At 43.3% G+C, this 23,643-nt stretch overlaps 1 protein-coding gene across 2 annotated transcripts in view; it reads left to right on the forward strand.

The window, feature by feature from the left end:
- Positions 1-23,643, forward strand: part of LOC136857520 (V-type proton ATPase 116 kDa subunit a 1) — a 581,303-nt gene that overhangs the window by 141,319 nt on the left and 416,341 nt on the right. For both annotated transcript variants that reach the window (XM_067136242.2, XM_067136245.2), the window contains exon 2: positions 11,465-11,508. The gene's annotated coding sequence lies outside the window, so the exon portion shown is untranslated. The remainder of the gene's footprint in view (positions 1-11,464; positions 11,509-23,643) is intronic.

Here is a 23,643-nt window from a genome sequence, read left to right on the forward strand (position 1 = left end):
GTAGCTCCGCATTACCTCACCGATGTATATAGTATTTGTTAGCAACTTGTTGTACGTAATGTATGGAGTTGTCTTGGCGGGACATTTTGCTGTTGATAAAGAGAACAAGTATAGTTCATAGCCCTGGTATCAGTCATTCGCCACTGATATACATTTAGGACTGTCGCCCATGTAGCAGATACCCTATCTGTTGTTTACCTAGTCTTTAATTAAATAATTGCAAATAATTTGGATATTTAGTGAACATCTCCGTTGGTGATATATTCCAGTCCCTAACTCATCTTCCTATAAACGAATGTTTGTCCCAATTTGTCCTCTTGAATTCCAACTTCATATTGTGATCTTTCCTACTATTAAAAACGCCTAACCAACTAACCCCATGGCACTACAGACCTGAAGGGCCTTGGCCTACCAAGCGACCGCCGCTCAGTCCGAAGGCCTGCAGATTACGAGGTGTCGTGTGGTCAGCACGTCGAATCCTCTCTGTCGTTATTCGTGGCTTTCCAGACCGGGACCCCTATCTCACCGTCAGATAGCTCCTCAATTCTAATCACGTAACCTGAGTGGACCTCGAATCAGCCCTCAGATTCAGTCAAAAATCACTGACCTCGCCGGGAATCTAACCCGGGGCCTCCGGGTAAGAAGCAGGCACGCTACCCCTATACCATGGGGCCGGCATTAAAAAAACCACTCATAATTATTCGTCCATAAATGTCATTCCACGGCATCTCTTACTGACAGCTCGGAACAGTGTTCCTAGCCCGAACTTCGCAACAGTAGCGTTACTACTCTTTCGTAGGGAATCACAAATCGTGTTGTTTTTCTTTGGAATTTTTTCAGTTCTGGAATAAAGTAATCCTGGTGAGGGTCCCATGCACTGGAACCATACTCTAGTTGAGGTTTTACCAGAGAAGTATATGCCCTCTCCTTTACATCCTCACTACAACCTCTTTATACTCTCATAACTATATGGACAGATCAGTGGTTATCCCAATGAAGATTATGCCTTATATTATTCCTTATGCACTACTGTTCAAAAGTTAAGCATAAGTTACGAGCAAGCAGGGCAACAGGAAATAGACCGCAAATCGCACGACATATGCACCTACCAACCTAACGTGTTCGCTCTGTATAGGCAAAGTGTGTTCCCTGCTTTGATTAGCGGCGTAACCGCAAGGTAAACACAACCAGTGCCTGCGCTCCACATTCCCTCAGTTTTGTTTGTCCTGTTATAGTGTGCAGAGTGTAGCCTCGTGGTGAACGTAACAACATAATGCCACAACGACGCTATCTGGACCCCGTTTTGCAGGGTAGAATACTCGGCCGCCTGGAACCAGGCCAGAGAAGCTTGCAGCCGTCTCAGGTGTTGCCGTTTCCCAACAAACTGTGTACTGGAGGCTCAGAACAGGAGGGCTGTTTGCCCGACGTCCAGCAGCGTGCGGCCCGCTCACTCCAGCACAGAGAGGGCCCGTTTACTGTGGAGCAGTCATTATCGAAACTGGACCATGAATGAATAAATGGAGGCATGTGCTCTTCACAGATGAATCCCGCTTCAGTTTGCAGAACGATTTCCGTCGCACATTAATCTGGAGAGAACCGGGTAGCCGACACAACCACAGGAACATCGTAGAATGGGACCAGTATGGTAGTGGTGGCGTCATGGTGTGGTGCGGCATCATGTTTAATGGCCGTAGGGACCTGCACATCTTCATGGGTGGCCCGAGGAACACTGTTAACGCTCCGAGATACAGGGATGAGGTACTGAGACCACATGTTCGACTCTTCAGAGGTGCCGTTGGTCCAGACTTCCTCTTGATGGACGATAATGCCCGACCGCACTGCGCTGCTCAGGTGGACGCATTTTTGGCTGGGGAACACATTCATCGCATGGACTGGCCAGCGAGGTCTGCAGATCTGAATTCTATAGACCATGCCTGGGATGCATTGGGGAGGCGAATTGTATCCCGTCAGCCTCCACCGAGGACTTTTCAAGACCTTCGCATTGCCCTTTCGGAGGAATGGGATCGACAGCCACAAGAGCTCCTGGACCATCCGCTAGAGAGCATGCCACGTCGCTGGGAAGCATGTGTGGCCTTTAGGGGTAACCATACACCATATTAACAGCATATTTTGTTGTGGAAGGCATTGCCAAGTTTTGTTAGTTGTGGTCAAAGGTGTACCTTAGCTATCAGAACCTTTCTGACACTGTTTTTTTGGACAAGTTGTGTGACATATGGTGTGTGAGTCAGCTGCCGTTTGTTCAGCGATCCGTCTGATATTCCTATCAGGCGGTATCGCCTTGTTTAGTGATTGCGCTTAACGTTTGGACACTAGTCTATTGACGTATATGGTATTTGTTAGCAACTTCTTGTACGTGATGTATGGAGTTGTCTTCGCGGGACATTTCACTGTTTATGAATGAAAGTCCACAGCCTGTTTCCAGTCATTTGACCGGGTCAGGAATGGAATGAATGAACCCCCATCTAGCGGCGAGGATAGGAAACGTGAAATGTGCCGGCTGCCGAAGCCTGTCGCGCTCCTCTGGGGCAATGATAAATGACTGACAGATGAAATGAGATGTTAATGAAGAGTTTTGCTAGAATGAAACCTGACAGGGAAAACTGGAGTACCCGGAGAAAAACCTGTCCCGCCTCGGCTTTGTCCAGCACAAGTCTTACATGGACAGGGATTTGAACCACGGTACCCAGCGGTGGGAGGCCGGCGCGCTGCCGTCTGGGCCACAGAGGCTTCACTTCGCTGTTGATAAAGAGAACAATATAGTTCATACATCTGCTGTCAGTCACCACTGATATGCATTTAGGGCAGTCAAGAGTTTGGCATTCGTTAATATTCAGTGACGGGTACAACCGTCATATATACTCAAGTCTTTCGATTGTGATATCGTACCTTAGACTTACGATCCTAGGTAGTGGTAGTGTGTGTTCGTGTGTTCGGAAGGCCATTTCATTAATGTATATTTTTCTTCTAAATTTGGTCATCTTGTTCATTAAATGAATGCTACTGAGCAAGATGTTGCGTTAACATCCCGAGGAGAAAGAGGAAATAATACTACAATTTCTTCTTCATAGTGGTGATGAAGATATCTCAGAATTATCTAATAGTAGTTTTAGCAGTGATAGTGCGTCTGATAATTGTGATTTCGCTTATGAAAACGATAGTGAGGATGAAGATAACTCCGTACATAACCACACCACATCCAACAATTGGAACTGGAATTTGGCCAGTGATGTTCCGAATGGCAATGCAGTTATGAAAAAGGGTACAAGAAATTACACTTCTACTTGCTGGATGTGGCATTGTACAATTCTAGCTACACACATGTCATGCAGAGCACGAGGAAGAAAAAGAGAATGGGCTTCTCATCATTCCAAGTCAACGTTGCGGTGCAAATTCTGGAAGATGTCACCCTTCCTGATTATGCCACGAGAGGATGTTCATCTTAAGGTAATACACCAACGAGACTACAGGGAAGGCACTAAGGTCATATTCCTGAGAAGATTGCTCCTACAGCAAATGAAATGAAATGAAGTGGCGTATGGCTTTTAGTGCCGGGAGATCCCAGGAGTTGTAGGTCTTTTGATTTGACTTCCGTAGGTGACCTGCGCGTCGTGATGAGGATGAAATGATGATGAAGACAAAACATACACCCAGCCCCCGTGCCAGGGAAATTAACCAACGATGGTTAAAGTTCCCGACCCTGCCGGGAATCGAACCCGGAACCCCTGTGACCAAAGGCCAGCACGCTAACCATTTAGCCATGGAGCCGGACCCTACAGCAAATAAATTAGCCCCATTAAAGAGATGTAAAATCTGTTTTGAGCGTGGAATCCGGAAGGAATCCTGCTTCGAGTGTAACAAGTGCAAAGTTGCCCTCCACGTGGATGGACGTTTCAAGGTGTTCTGTACCTTAAAAGACTTCAATTAATTATAGGAGGTTAAACTGTAACCAAAAATGTTATTAGTTTGATGCAGTATGCTTTTGTAACCATTTTAGCATCCATAACTTAAAATTTAAACTAGTAATCGCATTCCAAGGTACATTTTAAAGGAAAATAATTGCATGGCAATGGGTTAACACCTAGGTACTTACGGTGTTCCCCATGAGGTACTTTCAACCCATAAACGCAACAATTAAAACTGAGAAAATGTTTCCTCCTGGTGAAACTCACATCCCGACTTTCCACCCCGTTTAGATTATACCACTGTCCGCTGTCCACCTCACAACAGTATCAAGGTATTTTTGCAGTTGCTCACAATGTTGTAATTTATTTCTCTGTATAGAGTAACATCGTCCGAAGAAAGCCTTATCTCGGATTACTCATACCGGGTGAGTCAGCCGCGCCTGAAGTTTTATGCTGTTAGGCATCCCACCGAACGTCACTGGTGTCGTTATGGTCAATTCTCCTTTCCCGTATACCAAGCAACAATCGCTTTTAATCACTCACTGCACGATTACCGTTGTAAAACATATACCGTATGCGACAGGCATTTTCACAGTGCACCAAACTGTCATATGGTTATGTAAAAAGTACGTGCCAATTATAAGGTTTCAGTAGGAAATGAAATGAACGCTAAAAGCGATGACATACTGATAGAAAACGTGTGTGCATTTGCGAAGCGTAAGTAGTAGTTCATCTAGTAGGCTTTCTGGAAACCTACTCGCTGGAGTCGCCGTGGTGTTATAGGTTAAGTGATGCATTGTGTAAATACCTGTCGCATACATGTTTTTGCAAAAGTCGTGCAGTGATGACGCAGTAAGTGCTTTAAAGGCGACTGTAGCTTGGTATATGGCAAAGGAAAATCGACCATCATCCCACTGACGTTCGTTTGGATCCCTAAAAACAGAAACGTCAGGCGCGCCTGACAGCCCGTATGTATAAGGAAACATGAAGTTCTAATAATACTGCCTTGAAATATTCCCATATTAATCATTACAGGGTGAGATAATACTTCACCTACTTCAATTCTTTGAGTTCTGTTTTCTAGAAATATAACTACCCATTCAGTCACTCTTTTGTTTAGTCCAGTTGCCCTCATTTTAGTCAGTAGTCTGAAGTTTCCCATGATCTACCCCGGGGGCGTCCAAATGGCGGCCCGTGAAGCCATTTTGCGGCCTGCGAGGGCTTTAAAGAAATAGTTAAAGAAATGTGAAGAAAATGTACAAAAATATTTCATAGCTCGTTCAAAAATGTATTTATTTCTATACTCTTTATAGACCCAAGTCAGAATTAAAACATTTTTTAATATTGTTTCCTCTTGTTAGTATTTACTTGGTGTGAATAGATTATTTTTTATTTATAAATTAAAATCCAAACTTCGACGGAAAATGAGCCCTCACAAATGGTTATGGGGTCCATACCAGTTCTTGAACTCTATACCGACCGTGGACATTTCATGAAACGTAGCATGCAATGAATACCAGGAATACTTTAATTGCCATTGATGTAAGAAGCGTCTTCAGTTCTTGGTTCTCCTCTCATTGGTAGTACTGGCTGGTACACAGCGCTGTACACTCCAAGAAATTTTCAGGGAAATACTCATGGAAGTACGTTGCTGAGAATCTAGGAACTTGCAACTGTATATCATTGTTCCTTTCACACTACTCCCACTAAATTGTGCTTCTTTGTTTCGACTGCATTATTAATTTCAGTTTGTCCTTAGGTAATTTTTTTACTTGTTGTCATTTGTAAAATAATTCAAATGTACTGACATTGTTGGATGCTCTTCTTCCAAATTCAGTTGCTCTTTATGCAGTTGTGAAATAGTGTTTTAAGTAATTAGAATCATTAAACCTTCATTTCAATTGAACTATGCATATATTATTTCATAAACGTACTATTTACGTTCTATTTACGGAATTTTAAGAAAATTGGCCTGTTACTAAAATGAGGCCCGCGATCGTGACTAAGGTTTCCAATGTGCCCCTCGAGCCCTTACCGATAGGTCAATAGCGATAGAGTCCATTTGACTTCCTGAATCTAAAATCTGCTATATCTTTGATGGAATCCTACAAGTCGAGCCTCAGTGGAATAACTTTTCCCTAAACACGAGTCCCTTCTATCACACCAGTGAAAAGGTGAAACGGTAACGGCTATAAAAGCAGGAAATATTCTCACTAACTTGCAGTCAAATATTAAGGGGAAGAAACAGGTGATGAAGTAGCTCTGAAAACAGGCGTGGAATGTCGCTGGGTGAAAATGTCCAAGCAGCCTTTCTCTGCGCAGATAAAGTGTTAATATCATCGGGTTAGTTGCTGAGTTCATGTTGTGGTTATCTAGGACTAAAGATTCTGAGGACGAGGATTTTGCTCACTAAGTTAGTTGTGAACGGTTGAAGAAGTCACCTCCACAGAGGCACGCTGAGAGCAGTGCTCATAACCAAATTAAATTGTGTGTGTAACTGTCTTTAGCTTTTTGTTTTCAGAAAACCACTTTACTTTATTACTTCCTCCTATTCAATACATATATCCATCTTTTGATGGAATGATTTTTGGCCAAACATGTTTCAGCTAATGTGAAAATATATTAAAAGTTACATGAATTAATGTTTTCGGAAATGAGACCTCCAAACCAACTAGGTCAGGCCGTTTTAGAGGGCAACGACACAATAAATCACATCTGGACTTTATAAGATCTACGTACGGACAGTTTCCACTAATTGAATCACGCAACACTGTACCAGGCCTTTGTTTCACATATCCTACGTTTATGGCTTCTGTTGCCCTCCAGATCATATGCATACGTGACATATTGAAGATGGACTGTTCCAACTTTATAATTAGAGATTTTATCCTCGCTTTAGAGTGACATAAAAAACTTTTAGACATAGAGGTTGCCAGCTTCACTATAACCTTGTTTGTTTTAGATAAATGATCATGTCTCACTCGGATTTTACATTGATTTGAGTGTTACTTATTCAACATTAATCCATGTAAATTTTATTATATTTTCTCTGAAGATGGCTCAAAGATGAGCTGAAACATGTTTGGCTAAAAATCATCCCACTAAAAGATGGATATAGACTATGTATTAAATAGGAGAAAGTAATAAAAACGTTTCTATTGTAAACCGTCAATGCGGAATGAAAATAATATCTTGTAAAACAGAAAACAAGCTACAACCGAAGAAAATTCACTTCTCAGAAGAATGTGTCCATGAAAGGAACGTATGAATTAGATCGGACGTGTTTTGTTCCATAAATCTGGTCATTTTATTTTTTATTTTTTAATTTTTTGTTATGTGCTTTACGTCACGCAGACACAGATAGGTCTTATGGCGACGATGGGATAGGAAAAGCATAGGAGTTGGAAGGAAGCAACCGTGGCCTTAATTAAGGTAGAGCCCTAGCATTTGCCTGGTGTGAACATGGGAATCCACGGAAAACCATCTTCAGGGATTCCGACAGTGGGATTCGCACCCACTATCTCCCGGATGCAAGCTCACAGCCGCGTGCCACAAACCGCACGGCCAACTTGCACGGTGGTCATTTTATTTATGATTGATTCCGATTTGGGGCACATTATATCTTAGTTATTCAAAGTGTGTGCTTGATTTCTTCGGCTAGAAAATACTTTAAGACTAAACAGGTCAAATTTCAGGAAGAAAACAGTAAATGGGTGTGAGAGTAAGTAAAGAGTCACGTAGGATTGACATCGTGGACGAAAAATAGATTGTGTGTGTGAAAGTGTGGTACAGGATGGGGGGAGGCGCTTGCAAAATTATTGCCAAACCTCGTGGGCCAGTCCTGAATCTCCAATTCTAACTGGTACAGCTCGTTCTGATGCGGAACCGGAAGTGAGTTTCCGTCACTACAGGATGTCAGATTTGTGATTTGTCATTCACTGATTGTGCCTGTTCTTCCCTTTGCAATGTCTGACCTGTTGGTTAGTCACGTGACATAAAAATGCGATGATCTACACAGAGCAGGCCTACGCAGACGGCCCTTTGTAGGAACCGAGTTACTAACTCGGGAAAACCGCCCTTCCATTGTAAATTATACTACTTTACAAAGGCCCAAACTGCGAAGTGTGTTACCAGAATTAGTGATCTTGGTGTCCTTTTGTAGCAACCAAAATGTTCGTATCATTTCATTAACATAATTTCAATGTCATACAGTTACGAATATTTAATTCAATTCAGGGTGACCCAATTAGTATACATACGGTACATATATGCACACAATTATATTCAACTATGAATGCCCACACTCCACAAGTCTCACATCAGAACTCCAGCTGGACAGTCCTTACCTGGAACAGGCGATAATCCTTATTGACTGGCTTCACCTTTAACTTTCACATGCTGAGTCACTTCATACACAACAGCTGCACGCAGTTTAGGCTCGAACACAGGGCTACTGACCACTACAACACACAACGACTGTTTCTTGCTTCGACTCCAGAGAAAGTGTGCCACTCACACATTCAATTCACGTGGCTATTCCACACAGTGGTGGTTGGTTGTGTAGTGTGTCGTCTGAATATGAAGAGGAAAGTGTTGGAAAACACAAACACCCAGTCCCCGGACCAGAAGAATTAATCAGAGGTGATTAAAATCCCCGACCCGGCCGGGAATCGAACCCGCAACTCTCTGAGCCGAAGGCCTCAACGCTGGCCATTCAGCCAATGACATTATCATGTTGTCTGAATTCCTCTAAACCAATAACCACGTGATTCTGGAAGTGGAATGATGTCTATATACTGTATATCAGGTTCTATTTCCCCTGAGCAAGTGTTTTCCCATTCTGTATCTATGTTTCCGGAATGTGCCTGTTTGAATGCTGCAATGATATAGTGTATATGCAAGTGACTAACTGAATAGTTTGTCTCTTCCTAACATACGAAAAAATATATATATACACTGACTGACAGAGCAAATGCAACACCAAGAAGGAGTGGTCAGAATTTTATGCCAATTGCAGGGTAGACTGACGTCACTGAGGTATGCTCATGATGTGAAATGCGCCGCTGTGCTGCGCATGTAGCGAACGATAAATGGGACACGGCGTTGGCGAATGGCCCACTTCGTACCGTGATTTCTCAGCCGACAGTCATTGTAGAACGTGTTGTGGTGTGCCACAGGACACGTGTATAGCTAAGAATGCCAGGCCGCCGTCAACGGAGGCATTTCCAGCAGACAGACGACTTTACGAGGGGTATGGTGATCGGGCTGAGAAGGGCAGGTTGGTCGCTTCGTCAAATCGCAGCCGATACCCATAGGGATGTGTCCACGGTGCAGCGCCTGTGGCGAAGATGGTTGGCGCAGGGACATGTGGCACGTGCGAGGGGTCCAGGCGCAGCCCGAGTGACGTCAACACGCGAGGATCGGCGCATCCGCCGCCAAGCGGTGGCAGCTCTGCACGCCACGTCAACCGCCATTCTTCAGCATGTGCAAGACACCCTGGCTGTTCCAATATCGACCAGAACAATTTCCCGTCGATTGGTTGAAGGAGGCCTGCACTCCCGGCGTCCGCTCAGAAGACTACCATTGACTCCACAGCATAGACGTGCACGCCTGGCATGGTGCCGGGCTAGAGCGACTTGGATGAGGGAATGGCGGAACGTCGTGTTCTCCGATGAGTCACGCTTCTGTTCTGTCAGTGATAGTCACCGCAGACGAGTGTGGCGTCGGCGTGGAGAAAGGTCAAATCCGGCAGTAACTGTGGAGCGCCCTACCGCTAGACAACGCGGCATCATGGTTTGGGGCGCTATTGCGTATGATTCCACGTCACCTCTAGTGCGTATTCAAGGCACGTTAAATGCCCACCGCTACGTGCAGCATGTGCTGCGGCCGGTGGCACTCCCGTACCTTCAGGGGCTGCCCAAGGCTCTGTTTCAGCAGGATAATGCCCGCCCACACACTGCTCGCATCTCCCAACAGGCTCTACGAGGTGTACAGATGCTTCCGTGGCCAGCGTACTCTCCGGATCTCTCACCAATCGAACACGTGTGGGATCTCATTGGACGCCGTTTGCAAACTCTGCCCCAGCCTCGTACGGACGACCAACTGTGGCAAATGGTTGACAGAGAATGGAGAACCATCCCTCAGGACACCATCCGCACTCTTATTGACTCTGTACCTCGACGTGTTTCTGCGTGCATCGCCGCTCGCGGTGGTCCTACATCCTACTGAGTCGATGCCGTGCGCATTGTGTAACCTGCATATCGGTTTGAAATAAACATCAATTATTCGACCGTGCCGTCTCTGTTTTTTCCCCAACTTTCATCCCTTTCGAACCACTCCTTCTTGGTGTTGCATTTGCTCTGTCAGTCAGTGTATATTTCTCGTAATAAGCTTTCACTCTGTCGAAATTATGTTTAGGTTCAATATCATCCATATAATAATTCGGAGTAACGAAACGAAATGTTTGTGTTACCTGAAATGCCGCGGCATCGCCATCAGGTCCGAATTCTCGATATCTATTTTCACTTATAACACTGTTATCACTAAAATTATCCCCGTTGTTGTGTTATTCACTCAGTAAAAATTCACCTCCACCCCTACTCAACGATTCTGTGTCACTTTCTTCGCCTATATTCAGCTCATTTTCAATATCCGCAGCATTCAATCCCGCCATGTTTACGAACGAAACAGCTAATCCGCGCTCGCGGAAGTTCAAGACCGTTGCCTAGGCGACGTCAAGACAGATTGTCGCTCTTCTTTCATTTCCTAAGACTTGTAGATCGTACTGCGTGTTCATAAATGTATTATAAACACTTCACTGCCCAAAAAAAAAAATCGCGTAGATAGCAGAAGTGTGCAGATAATGCAGCCGGGCGCTTTCGGGCGGGAAAGAGTTAATATAAAAGGTAGCGGGGCCATTTTCCACATCGCGGGGTAGGCCCCCAGTCTGATTCACTCATCCCTCTCTGGAAAATACCGAATGTGGCTACAGTCGCTCTCGTCCTTCACCGGCGCTTGAGCACGCACTTCCTCGGCATTCACAGGCCCGTCTTCGCATGAATGTTCCGGTTGTGAATGCATAGGCCCGGAGCACAGTTCAAGGAACTGCCTTGAGACATCGGTATATTTCAGGCCGAATTCTTGACTGTACCCTTCACTTTGACCACTCGTGTCTAAATATTTGTATGACTTTGTTAGCTGTATACCGATTATTTGACAAAAATATGCCTTTCAGCTGGGGGTCATCCGAAAATGTGTGTAAGGAAATAGTGTCATGTAACATTATGTGGGTCAAGATGTTACCTAGCAACAGCCACCTTGATATTTGCTAAGGCCATGGATCTGTGAGACATGGCCTTCCAAAAATACTTCACATCACAGCCTGCACGGTTTCTAGGTAACATCGCGTCGTATATTTTACTGAAAGACATATTTATGATCATTTTATTTTCCCAAAAGGAGATATAATAACCTTTTATTATGTTTTTCACTTCAAAAAGTTTCTTGTGTGTGAATGTAAGACACTTCTCCTTCTGTTGCAGGTTTTGGAAACGTTCCAGTTGGCACACGTCTGATTAATTTGCTGGTGAGTATTCTGTGCACGCCCTTACAAATGAACAATACATACTGCAGAACACTGGAGGGATAAAGTGTAATCGTGATGCCGGACGCGGAAATAAAATGAATGATCCTTACAACTGTCTTGAAAACAAACGCATGCGAGAAGTGATGTTGACTTGAAATATATATATTTACAAGTGGCTTTACGTTGCACCGAAACAGATAGGTTTTATGGCGACGAACATGAAAGAAATGTGACGTGTTCATTTGAAGGGTTTGTGCTAACGATGATTGTGGGAAATAACTGTAATTCCCTTATTTGTTGTATGAAGAAATTGTACAGTAGATAGGTGATAGGAATAACATTACCATTATCTTACTAACAATATGGACTAATTATTTGGACTATGTAGGGAGACACTACCGGAAAATAAAATCCCATCACCAAGAAGTTGTGCTACATAAATTAAATTCGGGAGGCGTGTTTCCACATCAGAAAGGTGATGCATATTCAGATTTGTGCGCTGGGCGACGAAGAGTAGTGCTAGTAACGCCACTATGACCTTGCGAAGCAAGTTTTCTTTAAATACGCGTTGTACACTTCGAGAGCATTAGTCATCGTCCGGTGTTGACGTTGTGATGTAGGTGAGAGTCAAACATACCTTTATGGGGACGAAAAAGACAGTATTAGCAGCTTACTGAGTTTGATCGAGGCCATATAACAGGGCTACGAGAAGGTGCATGATATTGCAGAAATACTTGGCAGGGATTTATCCACAATGCATCGGTGTTGACAATAATGGTTACGGGAAGGCGGGGTCCGGGCGCACACGGGCCACTACGCAAAGGGAAGACCGCCGTATTCACCGCATGCCTGTGGTGGATCGTATTGCATCTGCAGCACCCATAACTTCACGGTTAGCTCTGAGTCAGACTTCCTGTTGTATTCTTCATGCCACTAACTCCGAATCAGTGCCATCTGCGACTTCAGTATTGTTAAGCTAGAGCTCATTGGAGGATGGAGTAGAGATCTGTTGTGTTCTCAGATGAGAGCCGCTTTTGTCTTGGTGCCAGCGATGGCCGTAGATTGGTAAGAAGGAGGTCATGTGAGCGCTTCGACCAAGCTGTCGGCGGTGTGACACACTGACCTGCACCAGGAGTTATGGTCCGGAGAGCGATTTCCTTTAATAAGAGGAGTATTCTCATTGCTATCCCAAGAACCTCGATGGTTGATTTGTATGTCAGAGTGGTGATTGAACCGGTTGTACTGTCATTCATTCGCAGTATTCAAGGAGGTGTTTCCCAACAGGACAATGCTCGTCCTCATACCACCGCTGTCACCCAACGTGCTCTACAGAGTGTCGACCAGTCACCTTGGTCTGCGAGATCGCCAGACATTCCGCCTATTGAGCACGTGTGAGACATTATATGACGACAAATCCATTGCCATCCAATACAGTATTAACCTTTGATGATTTGATTGACCAAGTGCAATAAGACTTGGATCTCCATGCCATTAAATGATATACGACACGTGTACTTCACAATGCATGCACGTTTACATGCTTGCATTCAAAATCGTGGCGACTACAGTGGTTATTAATGTACCACCATGTCACATGTATTCTCACGCATTCTTGAACCTGTAAACTGGAAACTTCAAGCAAATCAATATGTTCCCTAGACAATTGCTTGCATGTTGGCCAAAATTGCATTCCTCTAAATCAGAGGTGCTCAGCTGGGCGCGCGTTGTAGCCGGACTGGCCTGACGTAAATGCGGGCAGCTTACGAAGCAAGAATATGCCACAGTGGAGTGAGAGAGCGAACAATTTGGCAGGGAAGTGAAGCAATGTCGTTCGATTGTGACTACAAAGCTCTCCTCCACTAATCAGCGAAATAGAATGTATACTAAAAAACAAACAATACTGTAATCGCTAGAAAACCGACCTCTTCAACATATTCCGGTTTGATTTATACTGCGATTGATATCAATAGTCAGTTTTATTTTCTTATATTTAAACGTTTAAAGAAAAATGACACGTTACACCCTGAGTGGCCAAAAGCCACGGGAAGGGGTGTCCCATTAGAAAATGTCCCGTGTATGATGCCTGAGCAGTCTGTCAGAGACACCAGTGTCGTGAAGATGGCAACACGTCGCGAGTTAACTGACTTTGAACGTGGGATGATCATCGGTGGGTCATAGCATTGCGGAGATTACACGTGAATTTTGGTTTCCGAGGTCAACAGTGTCGAGGGTGGATATTCAAAATCAAGATGGAATGTTACCACCGGCGTGAACCGTCGCTCAGGAAGACCACAGGTGTTTAACGAACGGACATCACGTCGCTTCCGCAGAACCATACTGGGCGCTCGACGGGCTACCGTGAGTCAGATCACCCCCCAGTTGACTGTTGGGAATTAGGAACCCATTTCTACCAGGACTGGAAATAGGCAACTGCACCGCATAGGCTTCTACAGCCGACGACCAACTCGTGTCCCTTTGCTGACACCCCGACACATAGCTCAGCGACGTGCATGGGCCCGCGAACATCGGCAATGGACCATGGAACAGTGGCGGCGTGTGGTATGGTACGACGAATTCCAGTTCCAGTTGTATTGGGCTAATGGTCGCGTGAGTGTGCGGCGTATTTCCCATGAAACTATAGATCGAGCTTATCAACAAGGTTGTGTCCAGGCGGGAGATTACTCAGTTCTGGTCTGGGTGGCATTCTCATGATCGCAGTTAGGCCCCATTGTCCGGCTGCAAATGCACGTTATGTGTTTCAGACCATCTGCATTCCTTTCTGGCCCTAAGAGTACCCTGATGGATATGCCACGTTTCACCAGCACAATGCACCATGGCACTGCTCTGTGGTGGAACGCAGGTGGTTGGAAGGGCACTCCGGTGAAATTACGGCTATGGATTGGCCCACCTAATCTCCCGATCTTAATCCAATGGAGCATTCATGGGATGCTGTCGTTGCTGATGTACGCTCCACGAACCCCGCACAAACTAGACAAGGCCAATTGTAGGCAGTAATGCACGATGCGTGGGCCCAGATCCCACCCGAACGATTCCAACACTTTGTAGAGTCGGTGCCTCGCCGTATTGCTGCAGAGGAGCAACTCGTTGTTAACATCACATTCGGTGTCTTCCCATGTCTTTTGGCCACTCAGTGTAATTGCTGAGTTACAATTTACAAAGATATAGGGTTTAAGCGTACAAGCTATGATATACAATTTCTTGGATGGGAATGACAGTAGTTCCATTATGAAAGTAAAATTGCTCTTATTCATTCAGCGAAATGTAATACATTTACATAATTCAACAAGTTTACTGCTAGAGTTTTTTTTGTTTTTTGCTAGGGGCTTTACGTTGCACCGACACAGATAGGTCTTATGGCGACGAACTGCTTCAGTTTGAACAGTCTTGTAGTGTTATGTGACTTTCCCTGTTCACCGAATTTCTGAAAATAGTATTTAAAACTTATCTATCAGGTGTCCAATGATAATAGCTAGCCTCTAAATTGCGAGGGAAGTTCATAACGAGTGAGGACATACATATTAACTATTCAAGATTAAATTACAATAATAACAATGTAATTGCACTTACGAAATAGATATATAGTATGCCTTCAAATAAATAACCTAACTGATGCTATTCCCGGTAAGCAACCACAAGCTACAGCTTATCCATCTTAACTCCGTATTACATTAGAAACTAGCTGATTGTGTCTGTACTTCGCTACGGAATTCTACATTGTATACGTAATTCTATGTTAGGTGATATATTCGTTTTGAGTATGATTGTATTAAATTGCATAGCTCTTAACGTTACCCCAGAAACGCGACGGTGAAGTCACCATACGTCTTTTTTCATGTGAAGACTGACTTACGGAATTTTAATTGTAATGGGAGGCCTTCTTGTCTACCATTAGTCATAATCAAGTTGGGGAGTTTCCATTATAATAGCACACACTCACTCTCCACCCTGCCTGTCTATATCCTCAGAAAGACTGTCTTAGTGGTTTTCCAAAATTAAATCAACATAGGTCATTACAATGACATGAGTAGGAATGTCGTGATTAAAAGCAATGCTATGATACGAAATACTCGATCAAATGAAAAGCCACGCATTTTCACACTTTTAACGAACACTATTATGTTGCCGATTTAACAGTGCGAAGTCCCAGAGCTGGAATGGCCAGGGCACAGCCAGCCATAAACACTCCTCTGCCATTATTCCGTTAAATGTGTACACTGCTCATTCCAATCATTGTCTCAGAGTAGGAATCGGATAGGTGGAATGCTAGTAATAATGTTAATTGCTTTACGTCCCACTAACTACTTTTACAGTTTTCGGAGACGCCGAGTTGCCGGAATTTAGTCCCACAGGAGTTCTTTTACGTGCCAATAAATCTACCGACACGAAGCTGTCGTATTTGAGCACCTTCAAATACCACCGGACTGAGCCAGGATCGAACCTGCGAAGTTGGGGTCAGAAGGCCAGCGCCTCAACCGTCTGAGCCACTCACCCCGGCAGCTGGAATGCTATGCTGGACCAGTATGTTACGTACCATCAGTATTAGGAAATGTATGGACCAGAGGAATTGCATGCTAAAGAAGAAAGTTACCGAGCGAGCAGGCCGTGCGGTTAGGGGCGCGCAGCTGTGAGCTTACATTCGGGAGATAGTGCGTTCGAACCCCACTGTCGGCAGCCCTGAGGATGGTTTTGCGTGGTTTCCCATTTTCACACCAGGCAAATGCTGGGGGCTGTACCTCGATTAAGGCCACGTCCGCTTCTTTCCCACTCCTAGGCCTTTCCTGGCCCATCGTCGCCACAAGACCTATCTGTGTCGGCGCGACGTAAAGCAAATTGTAAATAAATAACTTAATAAAGAAGAAAGTTATCTAACTCCCGAGCTATTTCCCGCCAATAATCAGTCAGGCTGTTTTACTCGGCACGCAGCAGTAACCTCGTCTATCGGAGATGAGTGTCAGGAGAAGAGACGAAGAACATCACAACAAACAATGGTCAGTTAAATGGTATTGTTGATCAATTTTATGAGCTTTCGATATTGTAGGCCTTCCCATTTAGTTTTCTTCCGACTCTGAAACACCACTCTTGTTATAGTCGGTACGGTTAAACTGAACAAAATACAAATGATCGAAATATAATATTGAACATTGAAGTTCATTACATACAGTACAAAAATATCTGAGGTTGTAGGCCTAACTTTTTAATTTATTTACTCAAAACAAATAAACTGCAATGAACATAAATAAAAATTGGAAATGGCGTGGATTTCTCTCCTCTTTCTTACATATTTTCTGCCTCCATTTCACTTTCGGGTATCGCCGCAGTGATCGAGAGTGACTGGGAAAATTTCGCCTAGCCTTCACAGCCTGTGACGTAGCCATAACGTCACTGTGGTTAAACAGCACACGCTTATCGTCTGCCTGCCCACCTGCTTTCAATGTTGTGCGCCCGCGAGACGAAATGTTCAGCAGGAGCCTCTCTGGTCTAAACTAACGTCGTCTTGGTGTTGGGATTTCATTTTCCGCCATTGTATGATAGCTAAGCCACTTTCCGTTGATACTGTTGGAAAAAATGAACAAAGATACAAACGGACAGACAGACAAAGTATTTGACCTCTGCGATAGCAAGACGAAGGTAGACTACAAGACAATGTGACTTTAAGTCATTTAAAGCATTTCTGAGGAAATGTTCTCAGAAATGTTTTACTCTATGCATTGCACCACTCGAGTGAAATATGATCTATAATTTGTTGCGTAAAATAGAGGAAGCACTTCGTATGAATGTAAGGACAGAATGATTTTCTTATTTAACGATTTAAGGGCCAGAGGGGTTGAGAAGGCATTTTCAGCTTCGTACAGAGAATGGCGAAACTGTCCAGGTATTCACTCACGACGACGGAACAGTGTATCAGTAAAATCTAGAGACCGTCAGACTGGCGTCAAGGGAGCTGGGACAGCAGTTTCGATGCGCTACGCGTGTCATTTCTTAGTCAACATTCCCTTGGAATGTTATTCAGTCTGGAGACCCTTCGATCAAATTATATAAGCGTAACGTTCCCTTAGCTGTTGATGGTTCTTGGGAATTAGTCTGGAATGCATTCTTTCAGAAACCATGATTCTGCTGAAACAGATCTCCCACATTAGAAGCGCCCTTAAATATATACTGACTTTTGCATTGCATCAGTATCTACATCTTCAACCGTAGGAGAGCGTAAATGATCTGTTCCTGATGACATTACTATCCTAACGACAGGAAGCAATCCAGTCTGTAGAAGAAAACATAATAGAGGAGTCAAAACAGGACTCCGAATTTCTTATGAAAATACAAAGTGCCGGGCTGAGGGGCTCAGACGGTTGAAGCGCTGGCCTTCTGACCCTAACTTGCCAGGTTCGATTCTCTCTCAGTCCTGTGGTATTTGAAGGTGCTCAAATACGTCAGCCTCGTGTTTGTAGAATTACTGACACGTAAAAGAACTCCTGCGGGACGAAATTCCGGAACCTCGGCGTCCCCGAAAACCGTAAAAGTAGTTAGTCAGACGTAAAGCCAATAACATTATTATTATTATTATTATTATTATTATTATTATTATTATTATTATTATTATTATTATTATTATTATTATTATTATTATTATTATTATTATTATTAAAAGGCAAAGTGTATGGAAAGGACTAGACCAGGTTTCAACAGCCAACCATTAATCACCGAATATCGAAATATCGCTCAAGTAGACAGATTTAAGTATCTGGGTGAAATTATTGAACCAGTACAGTAGAGTTAAATCAGCAAGCTAACAAAGACAGAATGGCAAAACTTCAAATAGCATATAAAATTACTTGGAACGGGTACAATAAAAGAACTATATCAAAAAAGGCAAAATTACGACATTGTAACACAGTAGTTAAAACAGAAGCACTTTATACATCTGGAACTATTATAATTGGTGGCAAATCTCGAATAAAGATGATCGAGGAACAAGAAAGAAAATTCCTCGGAAAATCTTAGGACTAAAATGCTAAAATGAAATTTGGATGAAAGAGAGATCACATAAAACCTATCAAGTAAAAAAAAAAAAAAAAATCAGAGATACAATCAGGAAATGGCGATTAAAATTTTATGGTCACTTACAATAATAAGAGGCTCTCAAAGGAAATATTAAACTTAGCCTTATGAATTAAAAATCACAATACCTGGATAAAAGAAAGTAGTGAAGACCTAAAAGAAATTAACATCAATGAAGAAATCATTCAAGATAGAATAAAATTCGAAACGTTATTTCACGAACATAAATTTTCTGTAAAGCCCACCCAACGAAATACAGGATGGACTGAACAACGTAAAAAGGAACACAGCGAGAGGATGAAGAGATATTGGGAAGAGAAGAAGAAAACCAATAAAGTGCTAATAAGTTCAAACGCGCTCCTTGATTGGGCATTACGAATCAAGAAGAATAGACTATACTTCTTCCTTAATTTCCCCCAGTATACTGATTTTTGCATTTTATATGTAGATTTGGTCAAGTTTTACTGTCTGATGCCCTTCCCGACGTCAACACTTTTGTAGGGCCGGTGTATTAATTGTGTGCTTGTGTGGGGGTTAGTGGTGTGATATGTTGTGTGTAAATGTTTCAAACTTTGACCTGGGAAGACTTGGGAGTAAGGAAACGAATTGCTCGGCTTAGCGGTATGTTCGGAGCCGTCAGTGGAGAGATTGCGTGCAATGACATTAGTAGACGAATGAGATTGAGTGGTGTTTTTAAAATGAAGTTGGAATTCAAGAGAACAAATTTAGGACAATATTCGTTTATATGAAGAGGAGCTAGGAATTGGAATAATTTACCAACAGAGATGTTCTATACATTTCAAAGTTCTTTCAAATCACTTAAGAAAAGTGTACAGTATGCGAAACTTTTAGTGATACAGGGCTCCCTAATGCTGAATCGGCAGAACTCGGTTAATTTCGAGATTCGTATTGGCAGCCTTTGAAACACAAACTATGAATCGATTATGCATCGCCGTGAGACATCTGGCGTACACTTTACGTACTAGTATTGTTGTTGTTTACACAGCAAAGCCAAACTATAGAGTTCATGCTAGGAACAAAATTCGCATTGAGAAATGTTATAGATGGTGGTGGTGGTGATTATTGTTTTAAGAGGAAGTACAACTAGGCAACCATCCTCTATATAACACTAATCAGAGAGAAAAAATGGAAGGGATCCGACAATTGGAAAAATGAAGACATCGGCCGTAGGAAGGTAAGGGCCACGAAGGGCGTGACACTGAAGGACTCCCTCGGCCTCCATACGTAATACCGTCGGGGTCGGAAAAGAAAAAGAGTTGACCAAGGGCGGTCGGATAGGATAGATGAAAGTGAGGAGCCTGACACAAGTAAGTGGAAGCAATACCAGGACTCAGCTGAGGGCCCCGTGGTCACCAACCCACGCTCCAAAGTCAGATCCACTGAGGCCCCTTTTAGTCGCCTCTTACGACAGGCAGGGGATACCGTGGGTGTTATTCTACCGCCCCCACTCACAGGGGAGAGAAATGTTATATAATGTGTGTGTGTGACACAGTTGTTGGCTTAAGATAATAAAGGTTTAGAAAATACATATCGATCGATCATACTTTCGATTCATTTCAGATTTCATTTCCATTCACAGTATTACCGGAACCGGGAGAACTCTCTCCTTACTCCTAAACCCCGTAAAACCCGGTACTACTAAAAGTTTTACTTACTGTAGGTAAACAGAGGATGGGGAATTTTGCACCTGACGACTGCCCTAAATGCAGAACAGTGGTGATTGATGCTAATATCTTGTGAATCATGTGAATAATTCATTTGAATAATCATTTGAGTGACTCCAGTGGCCTTACCTAGTGGAGCCTACCACGTCTTCCTTTTGAATCGATGGTGGTGGTCATTGTTTTAAGTGGAAATGCAACGACATATTCGTTTTACTCTAATCGTAGGACGAGATCAACCTTTTTGGAGAGAATACTGGTCTCGTTGACAGAATGGGAAGCATATGAAGGACGTAAAAAGGTACGAGGACTGTAAGTAAAGTAGTGGCAACGTAGTCCAGACACTCATAGGAGATCGGGCATAGGAGCGGTCAGGTGGCGCTGTTGTCTATGTTGACGGGCATCCATTTGGGACTGTTGTTGGTGTGTGGCGTTGAAGTGAAGAGTACCGATTTCATCGCTCTAAGGCATGTTTTCAAAAGGTGATCAGCTTCCTTAGATTAAAATGGAGGTTGCCTTTGGCAAAAATACATCAGAATGTTATCGAGGCGTGAAGCCTGTGGACAGAATGCATTATCGTAGCCTATAGAACGGTTGCACGATGGGCCAATGCGTTTCGTGCGGGTCGGAATGAGACTGCGGATTTGTACCGCACATATTGACATTGTGAGTGGTCTCGTTCCCGTAAACCATCGATGGACTGTCCGGGAAATTATCCATAGAGGTTGGTCTCGGTCATCAAACGGTGTGGCACATACTGACGAAATGTCTTAACATGATGATAATTGCGTCGCGTTGGATTTCACATCAACTCACCGACGTACAATACAGAAATGGCATCGGTGTTCACTGGCTAACATCCACGTGGACAGATACCGCAGCGAAGGAGACGCATTTCTGCCGCGTATTGTCGCCATTGATGAGAGGTGAGCACGAGCCTTCAAACCTGAATTAAAACGTCAATCGAATGAATGGCGTTATCCAGGTTGGCCACATCCAAAGAAATGTCGACAGGAACCCAGTCGGGTGCAGCTTATGCTGATTGTGACATACGACTACGAGGGAGTTATTCTTACGTATGCTGTGCCTGAGGGACACACCGTCAAATGGACAACTGTTGCCGATTTCTTGAGCGACATCTGCGTCCGGCTATGCGGTGCAAACGTCTACGTTTATTGCGAGGAGTGTTGCATATGTTGCAAACAATGTCAAGCTCGTATTGCAACGGTGGTGTTGGAAGGTCTTGGAACACCCTCTGTACTCACCAGACGTGAGTCCTTGTAACTTCGACCTGTTTCCGAAGTTGAAGGAACCTTTCCGAGGCCGCCGATTTCTTGACATGGCATCTACACTCCGTCGCTGTCGTCAACAGAGAACGCATTGCCAGCGCTCCCGAACGGCCTCCCGACATTTAATCACTTTGCGGGTGACTACATCGTAATGCAATTGTACTTGTTAGTTCATTGAATATTGCCACTACTGTATTTACAACTCTCGTATGTCTTCCGAGACCTCGCAAATCTAATACGTTTTATTCAACTTTCAGATTAGAAATTAAATGATCTACAACTTGGCACAACTTTGAAACTCTACTTATTTTGACACCGACATTTACAGCAATGCCAGGGAAATTCTGATCATCTGATCTATGGTATTTGTTCTTTCGTAAAATGTTCTACGAAATACTGCGCTAACTATCCCATAATGACACCTGTTCTTGTTTGGGCTATTAGTACATGGACTTGTTTGATGCAGCACTCCATGCCACCCTGTCCTGTGCTAATCCTTCATTTCTACACAACTACTACATCCCACATCTACTCTAATCTGCTTGCCATATTGTGACATTTTCCTCATATGGGCTTGGAATAAAAAATATTTGATTAATGGAGAACTTGAGACATGCATGGCTTAATCTTTGAGACAAGCATATGACTACTGGCAGGATCAACCAGGGAGCTGGCTGGCTCGAGAGCCGAAACCGAGCGTCGTAGCCCGCCGCCGACGAGTGCGGCCTGCGGGACACAGACTTGCTTTGCTCCGTTGGCCGACCGCGCAATACTATCTTTGAATGCAACGTAATGACAACATGTCAGCATGACAATTTATTAAAATAAATATAATAATACCTGAGACAGACAGGCGTCTCGTGCAATGGCAGTAATTTAATATAAACAAAGGGATATGAAAGGATTCCCTATCTACAAATAATATTAAATATGGGATGGCTGGTTTATTGACCTTCTTTTGGCATTGTTGTGGAGGCGCAACAACATTACGTTGATAAGAGAGAAGTTGACGATAATGGCGGTATTTTGATCTTTAACAATGGGATACTCAAAACAATGATAACAACATGTCCGTGAATCTACGTGTTGATTATAGTCAACATTTATTGAGATAGAGAGGAATTTTGTTGAGTATGGAATCTTCGCATATGAAAATGAGTAGGTCGTTTACACTAATGAATAAATGTGAAGGCGACAGAATATGGTGATCTTCGATATGAATCAGAATAGATATTAGGAGCTGCATGTCAAGTTCGGCTCTCGTTATATTTCTTTTAGGTACATTCTACGGGAACCTGACCAGTTCCTGTGACCAGCATCGTTATTGTAGTATTGTGCATATGCATGATGATTTATTACAGCTATTCGTGACGGAGTGATCCAGAGTGGCTGTGCAACTGAAGTGTACATTGGGAATGTGTTTTATTCATTCTAGGAACGAGCCAACGCCACGGGATTGTTGTTTCTACTCGCATGTTGATGTATAATTATTTTATTACTTTTGATGATGTCATATTTGTGTATCTTATCTTCAAAATGAATCCTTTCAATTTCACGATATCCAAATTTACATTGAATTACGTGAATTAGTAGAGGGAAAATCTCTTTCATATTTTAATGGATATCTGGATTTAATATTAACTTTATGTTTGTTTTAACTGGAAACAACTTGAAGGCGAGTACTGATAGTGATGTGAGAATTCTTCTTTAGAAACGCGGGCGAAGGAAACTATAACTCACCAAGTTATATACATATTTCAAGTTATATATTTCAAAACTGTATAATTCAAGTCCTTCCACTTCCGCAGGTGCATATGGCCCTGAGGTTCACTCAGCCTACACCAAAAATGAGTACCACGTTAATTCCTGGGGGCAAAGGCGGCCGGGCGTAGAGCTAACCACTCCCCCCCATCACGTGCCGAGGTTAACAATGGTAGAAGCCTTTACCTTCCATGATAATTCTTTGTAAATTAAATTAGATTTCACGGACATGTTGTTATCATTGTTTTGAGTATCCCATTGTTAAAGATCAAAATACCGTCATTATCGTCAACTTCTCTCTTATCAACAACGTAATGTTGTTGCGC

Source organism: Anabrus simplex, chromosome 1 (genome assembly GCF_040414725.1).
Source record: "Anabrus simplex isolate iqAnaSimp1 chromosome 1, ASM4041472v1, whole genome shotgun sequence".
Lineage (NCBI taxonomy): Eukaryota > Metazoa > Arthropoda > Insecta > Orthoptera > Tettigoniidae > Anabrus > Anabrus simplex.